At 36.0% G+C, this 14,645-nt stretch overlaps 1 protein-coding gene across 2 annotated transcripts in view; it reads right to left on the bottom strand.

Moving 5' to 3' along the window:
• UGGT2 (UDP-glucose glycoprotein glucosyltransferase 2) overlaps positions 1-14,645 on the bottom strand; it is a 4,352,373-nt gene that overhangs the window by 1,266,410 nt on the left and 3,071,318 nt on the right. The window lies entirely within an intron of this gene.

Here is a 14,645-nt window from a genome sequence, read left to right as displayed (position 1 = left end):
CAGAGCCACAGAAGTGGTCCCCAGGGTGAACTTCCCATTTCCCATCCACTCATCAAGATTTTTCTTGAAGAGTGCTACTGAGGAACTCTGCTTGACATAGATAGGTAACTTGTTCCAGAGTATGGGAAGTCTCTGGGACAGGAATCTATCCCTCCAGCATGTTCTGTTTATTGTGGTGACAAGGTTTAGGTCCTTAGAGTGTGTATCTCGGAGGGATTGGGATTTCTTTAGGTGTAGCATGTCCAACAGCTCAGGGATTGACATAGATTTGTATGTCAGGCAGAGATCACCTTTGTGTAGGCGATATGCTACGGAGTAAAGCTGGAGTTTTTTGAGACGGTCAGTGTAGGGCATCTGTTTGAGTCCCAAAATCCTCTTTGTGAGGTACTTCTGTGGTCTTTCAAGCTGTTGCAGATGTCTTGTGAGGTACATTCCAAAAGGGGCGTTGTACTCAATAATGAGTCTATTGAGAGGCGAGTAGAGAGGAATAATGACCTGTTTTTTCCTTGATGAGAACCCTTTTGTGATGAGGTGTGCCACATGGAAGGATTTCCTGACTACTGTGGCGATGTGATTATCAAAGGAAAGACTACTGTTCACCTGACTCCCAAGGTCTCTTATCACACCTTTGGCGTTAAGTGGACTGTGGTAGTTCATGGGTACAGTGTTTTTTCCAAAGGGGATGACAATGCATTTTTTGACGTTGAACTTGAGGCCATGGCTCTGACACCAAGCATCTGTCTCAGTGAGGCCCTTCTGTAGGATGTCCACGTCATTTGGTGACTTGACTATGGCATCTAATTTGTAGTCATCTGCGAACTTCGTTAGCCAGATGCTCTCTGTGTTAGCCCGTACTTCAGAGAAGTAGATACCAAACAGGAGAGGACCCAGGACTGAACCTTGTGGTATTCCACTTGTCACTGGTTTGTATATATAGAATCAATTCTCCCTGTCATTCAAATTCTGACAGAAATGAGGGAGACAGATGATTAGATTTGAGATACACTCTGAAAGCTGTAAGGACATATGGAAAAGCCAAAAGATTAACCCATCATGAATAGCTGCAACACAGATACTCTCTTATAAATGTCAGAGCAATAAAACAGCTAGTCTACCAAAAAGATAAACCCAAAGCAGCCAGAATACCTAGTTCAGACGTAGACAAAAACACTTCCTTAACAAAAAGTAAACTTCCCAATTAAATGTCAACTGAATAACAGGTGAGCTTATGTATCAAAAGAAAAACCTCTTTGTAGAACACCTTTAGCCAAGTCTGAAATAAAGGAGGACGCTAAAATGGCTGATAAATACCCCTTGTCAAAACAGTATACAGACCATAGGATAGCAACTCATTCAAATGTTTAAGAACTAGTGTAATAACACTGAAAAGGGCCTAGGTTATAAGTGAGCCATCAAGTAAAACATATTCACCACAGGTTAACATAAGAATTCCTAATAGCAGGAATTCTTGCCTCCTTTAGTATCTTTGGTACATCCTCAAGAAGAAGGTATTTAAAAGGTATTAGAATTTAATTATCTAGGCAGTCAGCTGAAGTGATTTAAGACTGGGGTGTATCAAAATCCCTGTCTTGTGTGAGTAGATCCAGTCCATGAGGAAGCCTGTGGTAATTGCCCCTCATCAGTTCCACAAGAAGGGAGAACCAATGCTTTCTGGACCAGAAGGAAGACATCACAATAGTTTTTAAAAAGTCCTTCTGAATCTTCAGAATGATCCTGGATCTCAGTGGAAAGGGTGGGAATACACACAGGCACATTCCTGACCACAGGAATGAAAATACATCCATTTTCCAGACATGCCTGCATGGAGCCCTGGTGCAGAATTTACTTAGTTGTCTGTTTGGAAAGGAGGTAAACAGATCTATCAGAGCTGCTCCCCACAACTGGATCCATTCCTGGAAGACCCCCTTATTGAATTTCCATTCAAGACAGGCTGTCCTGGTTCTGCTCAGCTCGATTGCCACAACAGTTTGCTCTCATACAATGTAAAGTTGCTTGGAGAGTTTTACAATGCTGTAGAGCTAACTCTCAAGCCATCATTACCAGCCTAAAGAGTGGATAAGACTTGGTAATCAGACTGCATAGTGGGTAAGACTTGATGCCCCCATTTCCTTATGTACCACATCACTGTGGTATTGTCTGTAATCACTTGTAATGGTCCCAGAGACCCCAAGACATAAAGAGATTATAAAGCAATAATCACAGCTAACATCTCTTTGACATATATGTGTGCTAGTCTGTCTGAACTGGCACACAGGCCTCAGCCCTTTACCTCTGTAGAAATTACCCCCCAAGCAAAAAATGAGGCATCTAATTGTCTCCACCAATGCAGTTCTTTCTTGATAAAATCCCAAAAATGCAATCTGAAAATCCCACAGAATACTGGGTCCACATTTTTTAAGAACATTGACTTTTTCTCATATAATAACCCGGCAAGAGGAATGCCAAGAATCATACAAACCATGAACCCCAGAACCCTGAGATATTCTCTGGCTCAAGTCTATGACTGACTGGAGAAGAACGGGAACGTTTCCAGACACAAATTTACATTTTCCTTTTTTAGGAATGCTTTTGAAGGGATGCATCTAGAAGGCAGCATAAAATCACAACCCTGTATGACAGAATCAAGAAGAATTTTTGAACATTTACCTGTAAGTCCAGACTGGCAAGGAGTGAAGAAAGTCATGCTAAGGACTTATGACAACTGGCAAAAGACTATGCAAAGATCTGTACATCATCTAAATAAGGAAAATATGATGACAAGCATATTTCAGATCTACAATTGCCATAAAACTGAGAAGAGGAGTATCTGGTAACAAACTGAACGGTCAACATTTTCAGTTTTGGTACTGGTCTCCAGGAAAGCTCGCTCTTTGAAACCAGAAACATTCTTGAGTAGAAGCCTTCCTTTGGTGTAAAGCCAATGGTGGAATGAGTCCTAGGCTGACCATGTGTTGAAGAACCTAAGGAAAAAAAGCTTGGTTCAGAGAGTAGGAAGGAATTCTCCTGAAAGGAGGTATGTCTAACCAGTGCCAACTGTAACCCTCCTGAACCAATATTAGTATCCAAGAGACTAAAACCATCTGTTGCCAAGGGGAAAGGTTGAGAGCTAGTCTATGGGACAGACTTACAGATATAGGGATGCTGGCATAGTCATCCTGAAGGCTTAGGGTGCACCTTTTTTCTCAAAGGGAACCTGTTTTTTTTTTGTTTTTCCCCTCCTGACATCTCTTTGTGTTCACTGTCTGACAGCAAATGACAAGGAATGATTATTTTGTCTTTTCTGGAAGGAACAAAGCAGAGAGATGTAAGATTTATAATGTGGGGCATGAAAAAAGTACAGTTGCTTAATTCCTACTTGCCTGTAACAGCAGCTGTTTGAATTACTCACCGCCTCAGTGCATTTTGAGTTATCTTCCAAAGTAACCCAGTATTGGCCAGTTTTCAAAATCTCAGATCCTCCTCCCTCTCTTCCTATGACAGTTGATTGGCTGAGCACATCCTGAGACAGAAGACTTCAGCTGAACAGGAAGTGTGTGTTTAGGCTTTTTTGCTTCCATAAAGCAGAAGTGGAAACTATCTGAACCCAGAAACATCTAACAAGAGTAAATTTGCAGCCAATCACAATGCTATACAAAAACAAATCTAACAACAACTGAATGAATGTGGATGAAATCCACCTCAACTATGCACAATCTGGGGATAGCAGGTGGAAACTCAGCTGTACTATGTTCATCATTCCCAGTCTCTCACTGGCATTTTGGGTAAACTCCTAAAGCTTACGCTACATGACCAGTAGATGGATAAGGATCCTGGAGAAGGATCCTAGCAAAGCCTGCTCAGGAAAATGAAAAGGAATCCAGTCTGTAGTGCTTTGGAAAGGTATGAACAGAGGACCACATTGCTGCCACTAGAATGCTTCTAGAGTGCACCTCCTTTCTGATGCCAGTGAAGAGGATAAGGCCCAAAATGAGTAAGCCTTAGCCTTCCCTGGAAGAGGTTTACCATGGTAAGGGTAACAAAATAATAGCAGAGGATAACCATCAAGTAATAGTTTGCTTAGAAACAGGCTGACCTTTCTTAGACCCCGTACAGGAGACAAACAGCTGTTCCGCATTCCTAAGGGACTTTCTTCTGTGAAGGTAGTACCCGAGCTGCCTGTGTGCATCCAAGATATGTAGAATCTTTTCTCCTTTGAGCTTGCTTTAAAGTAAATTCAGAAACAAATGTAAGCATGAATGATGGATTAGTGGGTGACGCAACCCTGCACTTGTAAAAAATCAGATACAGGTGGGCCCACCAAGAGAGCTTGCAGTTCAGAAACTCACTTTGAAGATGTCACAGCAATAAGTAACGCAGTCTTCCAAGTAATGAACCATAAATCATCCTGAGAGGCAGGTACAAGAGGGGGTAAAGTCATTTTTTTAAGAACAAAGTTGAGATTCAAGGAAGGAGGAATTAGCTTTCAAGGAGGTTTCATGTGCAACACCCCTTTCATAAACTGACCACAAAAAGTGGAAAAATATGGGAATCCAAGGGTAGACAAGCTGAGATGGTTGAAAGATGCACTTTGACAGAAGCATATGACAAATCATCTCAAAGCAGATCTCACAAATATTTCAAAACCAGAGTGGTTGAATCCCTTCCAGGACCTCTGTTATTGGCTAAGCACCATCTAGAAAGCCTCTTCCAATTGTAAACATTAGATTTTCTAGCTGTAGGCTTTTTTGCCTCCTTAAATACCTGCTGTACATCCTCATGGAACAAGTTTCTAAAAGGTATCAATGCAAAAGCATTCAAGATGTCAACTGCAAATGCTCCAAGCTGGGGTTTACCATTTGCCCCTGATGCTGTCTAAGCAGATCCCAGTCTGTGAGGAAACTTGTGGCAACTGCATTTGGCCAATATCATTAAAATGGAAAAAACAACTTTGCCTAGGACAAATGGAGGTCACCACAACAGTCTTAGGTAATCTGAATCTTTAGACGTAACTTAGTAAAGGGTAGAAATGCATACAAAAACATTCCCATTCATGGGAATGTCCAAACATGGCTGTGAGGATGTCTTGATCAGAATTGTTTCATTTGTCTGTTTTGAAAGAAGGCAGACAGATCTACATGAGGTGTTCCTCACATCTAGACCTCTACATGGAGCTTCCACTCTTGAGGGTCTGTCCAGGATCTGCTTAGTCTGTCTGCCACTATGTTTTGCTCTGACAGAATACATGAGGCCTGAACAGTTAGAGAATACTGAACAGGCAGCTTGTGGGCCACCATTGCCAACTGGCAAAGAGGTCATGACCTTATACTGCCTTGCTTATTCAGGTACCACATTACAGTAGTGCTGCCTAGTACCTCTAGAAGAAGACCCAGAGTCCATAAGTGGTGAAGAACTGTTAAGGCATGAATCACTGCAAACATCTCTTTTATGTTTATGTGCTTTGGTGTGTCCTGAGAACTCACAAACCTTATAGTCAAATTCCCATGGACACTGCTCTCTATGCAAAATCTGAAGAGTCCAGATGGACAGAGTGGACTGGGGTCTGAAGACAGAAAGGGAAGCCTGGATTCAAAGCAGCTGATCTCTCCACCACTGTGATTCTTGTTTCACAAATCCCAGTACTGGTACCTGGAAATCCAAGGGATGATGGTGTTGGGTTCAACAATTCCTCAAATACCACTGAATTTTTCTCATGTGTAGTCTGGCTGGTGGTATCATGTGGATCACTGACGCCATGAGGCCTGGAATTATGAGGAAACCTCTTGCTGTGACCATATCTAAAAGACAGATGTCTAAGAAAATGCCCAGATAAGTCAGAACTTTGCCTTCTGGTAGGCAGGCCATCCTTTTTACTGTGAATATCAAACACCCCAGGAAAACAATTCATTGAGAGGGTGTGAGGGAGGACTTCTGAAGGCTCAGTTTGAAGCCCAGGTGTCGAAAGGAGGGATGTGACCTTGTCTAAGGACTCCAAGCACCTGTATACAGAATCAGCACAAATCAGTAAGTTGTCTTAATAGGGAAAAATGTGCATGCCTACAGTTCTGCAATAGGCAAACACCAAGGCCAGACACCATGTAAACAAATGAGGTGCTGAAAGTTTCAAAACATTTAAGAAATTAAGAGGAGTACAACAAATTAGAGATGTAAAAAGGAGCAAAGGATTGTAATGACTGAGTTACAGAGGAGAAGAGTTTACACAGACGTAAGTGATATGACTGGAGGAGTGAACTGTTACACTCTGCTTGTTTAAGGAAATGTGATTATAGGAGAGAAGGGAACTTGGAATACGAGGATATGTCTTTAATTTCAGTTGAGAGGGCTCCCAAAGTTTGGGTCCAAGAACTGAGAATACATGGAACAAGATACATAAATTGGATTGTGGGATTTGTGTTTTAGGGTCTAAGTAATTCAAGTTTCTTTGGTTGTGTGTGTGTGTGAGATATCCACTTCTACTCTTTGGTTAACTGGGAAGCAATTTAACTTTTTTAGTGTTATACAGTGGTGCTCGTTTCTTGGGGTGTGTGCAATAAATCCACATATTTTGTTTTCTAATTTGTTTTACTGTTCTCTTTTCCCAATCTTTTCTAAACACCTATGAGTGATTCATACAGTTTTCATGTAACTTTATTTTTTATTTATTTTTGTTTACCAGTGCACTTAACTGTGCTGATCATTTAATGACCATTTGCATGTACAGCCCAGGTGAACAGTATTCATAAGAGTGAAGTAATAGTGATGATACATGAAGGGTACAATATAAAATACTTAAAAACAAAGAGTATGATTTTTAAACAGTAAAACTGAGAAAAGTTCACAAGATATTTAGGGCAAGTGCTTGACAGGTAACACAGAAGCATAATATAAAGATGTGAAGATATTTAGCAGAGTGATAAAGAGAAGAGGATGGGAGAAAAATTAGGTGATGTTCCCATTAGGAGAGTCTGGTGGAACCCCTTAGGTGTGATGGGATGCAGTGCCAGAGGGAGGAACAACTATGGAAAATGTGAATTTGGTGGACTGGAGGTTTGATCTTGAATTGGTGAGAGAGGGTACTTATAATGCTGAAGGTTGTATGTGGCATTTTTTGTGGAGTTCTCATATTTTGTGTGTCAGACTAATTACCCCTTTCAAACAGCCTCTTGTCTTCTAGACTCAAATTAAAAACTGTACCAATGTTGGCCTTTCACTCAGCATTCCCCTACCTCTTTCTTTGCACTCATAATCTATCAATCCCTGATAGTGAAGGCAATCTCCAACCTGCAGTCCAACCTCCTTTTAGGCTAATCTCAGTCTATTATCTTTCTCTCAAGTTATTTGATTCCAATATATTGGCTCCTTTGCTAGTTTCCTTCTGTAAATTCCAATCTCTTCTTGCACACCTTCCCCTACTTGCAGATAACACCACTGGTAAAAATCTCCTTTCTTTGTCCTTGCACTGGCTTAGTCCTTACTGAAAATTGTATTCATAGAGCAGCAGAATATTTTGTATGTCTATTGCTATTCTCCTTATGGTCTTGCATTCTCAATCCTAGTCTCTCTCTCTCTCGAACGCCATCCCTGTACACATCATCATCATACTTTTCCACATTGATTTATACCATGTTGCTTGAGTTATGTAAATAAGCCATAATTGCATGGAATCACCTTATCCTAATTAACTCTTTCCTCCCAAACAAATTCATTCAGCTGTATTAGTGGTCATCCACGATTTCTCTGGTTGACAAAAATACACTTGACCTGTATCTCAGACTGAAAGGACTAAAAGCATCCTCACTATTGTATCTTACTATACACATGTGTAATCAAGAGCTTCCAGTTTCTAAATTTTTATATCATCTCCAGTTCAATCTCTACTCTTGTGTCCTTAGCTGCCATAGCAGAATACTTTTTAATCCTTACCTCTAAATGCTTCACCTTTAGTACTGTTGAACCAATTCATGCATGGATGCACAATTTACAACTATAGCTTTGACACATTTTTTTTCAATAATAAATCTTTATTATTTTACCAATTGTTCATACAATGAAAAAAAAAACAAAAACAAAAAAAAAAACAAGAAAAACAAATAACACACAAATTAAGCTACTAACACCCATACTACAAACTATGTGCACTATTTACATGAATGCTTCCAACAGTTAAACAAAATCAATAAAGAAGAGAAAGGAACATCTAATAACGAGAATCAAAAGATCTAATATCATTAACATGGATTGTTACTACCAACTTTCAAATTAAGTATGCATGCCCTGGGGTTGAACTGAATTCGGTACATTAAGCTAATATAATATTGAAAATTTGTTCCCATACTTTCGGATTATTAATATTTCTTTTATTATCCTTAATTAAAAGTTTGTGTGCTAGAATATGTTTCATCTCTAAACTTTTAAAGTTTTCCCATGAAGTTTGAGATGGAGTCAACCAATTTGTAGCTATATAAAGTTTCATTAATAAGAAAATATTTATAAGTATAATCATTTGGGTTCTATCCAAATTATTAGGAGGGATATGTAGAATCATGAATTCCCAAGAAAGTGTAGAATGTTGATAACCCATTTTTTGTAGTTGAATTTTTAAGGAATTCCAAAGTTTGTATATACATTTACAGCTCCAGAACATGTGCAAGAGGTCCGCCGTTTGATCTTTACAGTATGGACATTTGGGCGTGTTTTTCGAGTTAAATTTATGCAAGCTAAGGTGTGTATAGTAGGCATTATTAAATATCAATTGTGTAAATATTAATTTTTGGAGAGAAAATAATTTTATTGTTAAATTAATTGCTTTTAATATTTTATTGTCTTCTATCAATGGTATATTTTCTTTCCAATATTTTGACAAGAGTATTTGATTTTGATAATTCAACTCTTTTATCAGTTCACTTATAGAAGTTATAAATTTGGTATCTTGTCTAAGAGTTAACCATAAATTTGAACAATTAGTTAAAGTTTCCTCCTCGATTCTGAAGTCTTTGAAGTAATTAGTAGAAAGATCCTTTAATTGTCTCAATATTATTAAGTACGATTTAGGAAGATTCATCCCCTGTAACATATCATGAATTGAATGATTAAGATATGGATACATCTCAAGTAAAGTTAAATTAACTATAAGTGGATATTTTTTAAGATCTATTAATTGATTATTGATTTTCAAATTTGGGTTCTTATGAAAATGTTGAAAAATCAACATGTTGCAAGAGATTTAATGATTGGAAAAGACTTTGTATTAGAATTATATATATATTCCAATATGCTCCATTAAAGGAAATAGTTTAAGGGTATCTTTGCTTAAAAAAGGTAAAGCTTTCGGGTTAATATTCAAACTTACAACGTGTTTATAATTCATAACTATCCATTTAGGTGACCATTTATTACTAGATATCTCATGGTAAGTTATTCTTAAAATTCTATTAGAATTTATTATTAAGTAGTATAATTCAAAATTAGGTAGATCTAGGCCTCCTTTATTTTTCAGAGTCATCAGTTTATCATATGGTATTCTAGTTTTCTTAGGTTCCCATATAAATTTAGCCGACTCCGTGTGAATTTGTTTGAAAAATTTCCTAGGGATCAAGACTTGAGTGGCTCTAAAGATGTACAAAATTCTGGGTAGCACATTCATTTTAATAATTGAAACCTTTGCCATTGTTGGTAATTTCAGATTATTCCATCTTTTTAAGTCAGACAATACATGATAAACTTAACATTATTCACATAGAAATCTCTGTTATCTGTAGAAAAGACAACACCCAAATTGATTTAACTTGTCCTACCAGTGGTAAAAGAGAAAAAGGTTTTGGTGTTTTTAAAGGAAATAAGTTGTTTTTTTTAAGGTTTATCTTGTAGTTAGATACCTCTGCAAAGTCCTCTACTGCTTTTAGGATTTTTTTAGTATCTGAAACTGGAGTCGTACAATAGATATTGAGGTCATCAGCAAAAGCAGCCATGGATATTTTAGTGCCATAAATTATTGGGGCATTGTGGTATATATTTTGCTTAATATGTAAAAATAGTGGTTCTAAATATAGATTAAATAATATAGGAGATAAAGGACAGCCCTGACAAGTTCCGTTCTTAATTTGTATTCTTTTAGACAGATTTTTATTGATATATAAAGTTGCATATGGATTATTATATAATATCTGTAATGTTAAAATAAATTCTTGAGGTATATTAAAGTATGGTAAAACATCGAACAAAAATTTCAAATTAACTCTATCAAATGCTTTCTGTGCATCGATAATAAGAGCATAGGCATTAATATTTTTTTGACAAGCATAAGAAATTAATGTATGGAGTCATAAAGTATTGTCAGTAGTTTGTCTGGCATTCATAAATCCGGCCTGCTCATTAGATATTATTAAATCTATTACCTTCTTCAGTCTATTAGCTAAAATAGATCTCAAAATTTTCATGCCAATATTTAAAAGAGAGATAGGTCTGTAATTATCCGGGTTTTGAAAATCTGTATTTTCTTTGGGTATAAGAATTGTTCTGGACGCATTAAAGTGAGGATCATTAATTCTATTGTTAATTATATAATTAAATATATGTGAAAGTATTTTGCCAAAGGAATCACAAAAAGTTTTATAAAACTCAGCGGTCAAACCATCCGGTCCCGGTGCTTTATGAGCTTTCATCTTTTTAATCGAGTCTATTATATCCCCAGAGGAAATTGGCTTAATTAACTCTATTTGGGAGTTATCAATTTTCGGAAAAATAATTTTTTTTAAAAAATCATTATTTGTCCTATTCGTGAGAGATTCCTGTCGATCACTATAGATTTGAGAATAAATCATTTCAAAAATACTCATAATATCTTCATATTTTGTATATCTATTATTTTTGAACTGTATTTCAGTGATTTGAAAAGGTACTTTCGATTGATTAATGATTCGGGCTAATGCCCTTGAAGGCGTTTGAATATGGTTAGCATATTTTGCCAACAATTTATGTCCATTGGAACGACAACCTACTATTTTGGATCAAAAAGAGCTCCTTTTGACATTTTAGTAGTTCTTTTTCTGTTTGATGGTTAAATTTCCTAATTAAGTCCTGATCTAATGTCTTGATTTTAGTTTCCAGCCTTTGTAGATCTCTAGTTTGTATTCTTTTATAGTAGGTAGCTTTTTGCAGAAAGATCCCTCTTACTTGTGCTTTGGTTGTCGCCCATTCAATATCGGGTAAATGTTGTTGTTTGGATAAATTAGCTAATAAATGATTAAGAACAATCTGGGCTTCCTGAATTATATCCTCTTTATTTAATAAGTTTGGATTTAGGGTCCAATTATACCCTCTATGTGGTAAGCTATTTTTGGGGTCTTTATTAACGTTTAAAGTAATCTTAGAGTGATCTGATAAGTAACGAGCTTGTACAGTAACACTAGGATCTAGATTAATTAAACTTTCTGAGATCAAGAAAAAAATCTATTCTGGACCACATTTTGTGACAAGTTGAATAGAATGTAAAGTTATTTGTATTAGACTGATTACTTACATATTTAAAAGGGTCATACAATTTAAAGTCAACTTTAAGTTCACTTAAAGCTATTACTGCTTGAGTATTGAATGACCTATGTATACTTGATTTATCCAATTTAGGATCCTGATATGCATTCCAGTCCCCTCCTATAATTATGTAGTAATTATTATATTGATTTAAAATGGAACAGAGTGATACTATAAAAAGTGTTGATTGTTGCATGGTGCATATATATTAAGAAGTAAAATAGGTTTATCATAAAGATTGGATGAAAGAATCACGTAGCACCATCTTCCCTCTTTATCTATTTTAGAGTCTAGAATTTTTTCTTGGTATTGGTTTTTTATAACGATCGCAACCCCCGCACTATTAGTTTTACCTTCCGAGGCTATAACCTCTCTGATGCATTTTTCTTCCTTAATTCCAGCCCACTGATCATTAGTCAAATGAGTTTCTTGAAGCAAAATAAAACATGCCCTAGCTTGCAAAAATAAATGAAGAAAGAGTTTCCTCTTTTTCAAGTTCTGGAGCCCTTTCGTATTCCATGAATCTATTTCCCACATAGTATAACCTTTAATTTATTTAAATGTAGTTTACATTGGTCAAAAAACATAATAGATTCAAATATATTTTCAAAAGGTATACTTTCTGGAAGCATTCTTGAAATCCCGTCCCATACCAGTGCCTACCCACTAAACCCCTGGACCAGGAGATACATAGATTTTCCACATTGTTAAACATTGTAAGGATTAATAACATTGCTAAATAAATGTTCTTTAGATTAAAATATAATACTGCTATATCATGCAAAAAACTTATGTCTACTACCACTAAATCTACAAAGCCTAACCTATACATTCCCTATTAAACACTGCTAAACATCTACATCTCTTGTTTTATCAATTTTGAAAAATATGTCAAGGAGAAAAAAGAAAAAAAATGTTAACATATATTATTCTTGTCATTCTTCTCCATTCAATTCAAGTATCTATCGAATGTTAATAATTTGTTGTGTCTCACTAAGAACATTCTGGAAGTATTAAAACTGATACTTTTATGTAATATATAAGACACAGATCTTAAGAATAAATAAAAGACAGTCTTTAAACCTCATGAAATCAGAAATAAGACACTAAGCCAAATTATACATTACGGTAATTAGCTTGTAGACAATCTAAACTGTATAGTAACACTTAAAAGAAAAACAAAGACAAAATGCATAATTAATCACGTCTGTGTCATACTAAGATCCCACATCGTTTATCTATTCCAGATTTAATCTGAGACCACTAATTACTATAAATAAATTAAGGGCTAAAACTTCCCTTTATCACCTAACATAGTTATATAAGTGGATGACAACTAAATAATATAGCAAACATACTTATTAGTAATCCTAGTATAGTAGTTAGTTGTATATAAACCATTTCTACATCAAAAATTCACTAAACTAGCCCATATGCCCTCCCATCATTCTATCTTGTATGTATTAATAACCTAGTTAATATTAGCCTGATAACTTGTCAAAACTCTTACAATAATGATTATCCAACAAGGCAACACCTCACAGATGCTTCTGTGAACATTAAAGCGTATACCAGCAACTGATATTTCTTCATACATCTAATCAACATATGTTACAAAAATGTACATTATTAAGTTGTTCTAATGGCCTTTAATGATGTAAAACCCTCTATATCTAGAACACCCTTGTTCAGCTTATATTATTCAATAAATGTTACTAAAACCTCTAACAAACAGTTATCCAACAATTGAAAACATCTTTTATTCAGGTATTATTATTTAGTCGAAGCCCAACACTGCTAGAGCATCTCGCCTTCTAATTATTTGCTGCATTGTTACACAGTAACAGTGTTGAACTATAATACATTAAGTTATTTTAACACATCAGCATGCAGTGAAATATTTTAACTTGCTTAATGGTACCCTCACAAAATTCCAATACTGTTTACTTATTCTTTTGCAATCCTGTCTAACCAGAATGTAAAAAAAAAGCCAGCTTTGTATTTTGTTAACAAGCCTAATCACTCACCATCTGGATATGAACTTCATACTACAAATACAGTTAGACCTGTATAATTATAATTTTCTTTCAGCTTCTATTAATATTCTTCCAATTTATTGCATCAGGAGACTAGAAGTAACAACTATTAAATGGATAGAGTGATTTGTATATATATTAGGGGTGAGGTTTCCTAGTATAAATGCTGCTATAAACCACACTGTTAGACAACCACACCATTTTCTAAAAGAATTGCATACCTGAATAATTAAATGTGTTATATAAGACAATTAAATGTGTTCTATGTGCTTATAATATAACCAGTTATAATATGACAGTCTATTTACACTTTTTTTCTTAAACACAATTTTTTTTTCCAGTTTCCCAAGCCTGAGAAGCTGCCTTTGAGTTCATGACGGGGGACCCCTTAAACGAGCGTACTTCCGGATGCGCCACTTCAAAACCAGCCCCAGAACAGCAACAGAAACATTTCCTGCATCTTCGTGAGGAGACAGAGTTCGTGGGAGCCATAAAAATTCGGAAATACCTTGCGAGCGATCCAGTATTGGAAAACAAGTTTTTATCAGATTAGAAAGAGGCCTGCAGTACTAAAACTTGAAACAAAGGATTCAGAAGCCTCAGATTGCAGCAAAAAATGGATCCGACCTCTATTACTGTAGGAGTCTCAACAGAAGGCCATATTAACTCTGAAGCAGGCAGGGACTTAAATAACTTCAAAAAGGTAGATTTTGCTTCTTTTTTTGTAGAAACTGGATATTTAAATCCATCGACTATGAACATTAGTGTATTGGGATACTTCATTTGAAATTTGATCTGTTTTTCAATAAGAAATTTACAGTAAGCAGACAAAGTTTGCCTAGCTTGTCTTATTTGAAGAGGTAAATCCTGAGCCAAAGAAACTTTATTGTTGTTCCACATAATGTAACCTCCATTCTCTTTGATAGTCAATATTATTTTATTAACATCTTGATAATTGAGAATTTTGACATAGACTGGTCTTGGTATATTTGATGCCTGCATTTCTCTCAAAGCTCTATGAGCTCTCTATTATTATTTGTTTAGCTGTGTCAGAGTCATTAAACAATATTATAACTATTTGTG

Source organism: Protopterus annectens, chromosome 5.part1 (assembly GCF_019279795.1).
Source record: "Protopterus annectens isolate FY-2018-M chromosome 5.part1, PAN1.0, whole genome shotgun sequence".
In the NCBI taxonomy this organism is placed as follows: Eukaryota; Metazoa; Chordata; order Ceratodontiformes; family Protopteridae; genus Protopterus; species Protopterus annectens.
The sequence above is the reverse complement of the archived record's forward strand: the minus strand, read 5'-3'. Positions and strand labels throughout refer to the sequence as shown.